This window comes from Saccopteryx leptura, chromosome 2, assembly GCF_036850995.1.
Source record: "Saccopteryx leptura isolate mSacLep1 chromosome 2, mSacLep1_pri_phased_curated, whole genome shotgun sequence".
Taxonomy (NCBI): domain Eukaryota; kingdom Metazoa; phylum Chordata; class Mammalia; order Chiroptera; family Emballonuridae; genus Saccopteryx; species Saccopteryx leptura.
The window spans coordinates 356,475,750-356,476,796 of NC_089504.1; the positions used below are offsets into that span (position 1 = coordinate 356,475,750).

Consider the following 1,047-nt stretch of genomic DNA (forward strand, 5'->3'; position numbering starts at 1 on the left):
CCTCTACTGTGGTCCAGAAATCAATGTGTTTGTCTGACAAAAAAATAAAAATAAAAGAAAATAAACTGTTTTGAACAGTGCTGTTTGATGTTCTTTCACTCCCAAGTCAGGGAGGGCTGTGTTTGGTTTGGGGGGGTGTCACAATAGCACTTGCGTCTCCTCACCCCTCAGTCGGAATGATGGTCGCAGGGCCTCCAGCAGAGAACCAGCTCTTTCCCTGTCCCCAGAGAGCAAATAGGGCTATTTTTATGAAGTGACGAGAGCAAGGCCAGGACACACACCAAAGGTCCTGAGAGATCACAGGACCCAGATGGCCGAAGGGTGCCGACAGAGCTAAGTGGCCCTCAGGGTACTGGCCTGTCTAGTGACCCACAGCCTGTGGGAGAAGCCATCCAGCCAAGTCCGTGACCCTTGGGTAGGGGGTCTGAATGGGCATCAGGAAGCCCCCTGCCTTTACCCTCAAGGAGCTGAACTCTTTGAGTAGTGAGTGTTTTTCATGCTCACTGACCCCCGGGAGTGAGTTGGTTTTTGTTTTTTTATAATGAATTTAGTTCTAGTTACAGTTTTATTAACTTAAAATCATGTTTGTTTGATAACCAATTTATAGAAACAAGAAGAACACACATTTGCCTTTTTTTAATGTACATGTATGGTCACACTCTGGATGGTCAGGAGGCACTTTGAACGTTCATACTACTCAAAGGGTTGAAGTTTTGCCTGATGGGAAGAATTTTGTAGAATCGCAAAGTCAAAGGTGTAGAAATACATCGTCTATGGTATTTCCATCTTCTGGCTCTCAAGTAAGTGAGAAAAGAGGAGAGAATTGAGACGCAGTGTGTTGAGGACAAGTCCCAAGACCCGGGGGTAACAGCTGTCAAGCCATTCTCTGAACCAGAGGGAGTCCTCGACTTGGAGGCCCTGGAGACAAAGAGCCAGGCTGAGGGGTTTGTAAGGGGCGGATCGGGCCGAAGGTGTCCGTGGGTACAGCCCTGGGCCCCAGGGCACGTCCTGGGCTCTCCCGTCCTCTCTCTTGTCCCCTGCTTAGCC

The 1,047-nt window shown here is 48.8% G+C and overlaps 1 protein-coding gene across 6 annotated transcripts in view; it reads left to right on the forward strand.

Moving 5' to 3' along the window:
• MSI2 (musashi RNA binding protein 2) overlaps position 1 on the forward strand; it is a 416,189-nt gene extending 416,188 nt beyond the window's left edge. For all 6 annotated transcript variants that reach the window (XM_066364640.1, XM_066364641.1, XM_066364643.1 and 3 more), the window contains one exon: position 1. This exon is cut by the window's left edge and continues 5,149 nt beyond it. The gene's annotated coding sequence lies outside the window, so the exon portion shown is untranslated.
• Positions 2-1,047: the final 1,046 nt, after the last annotated feature.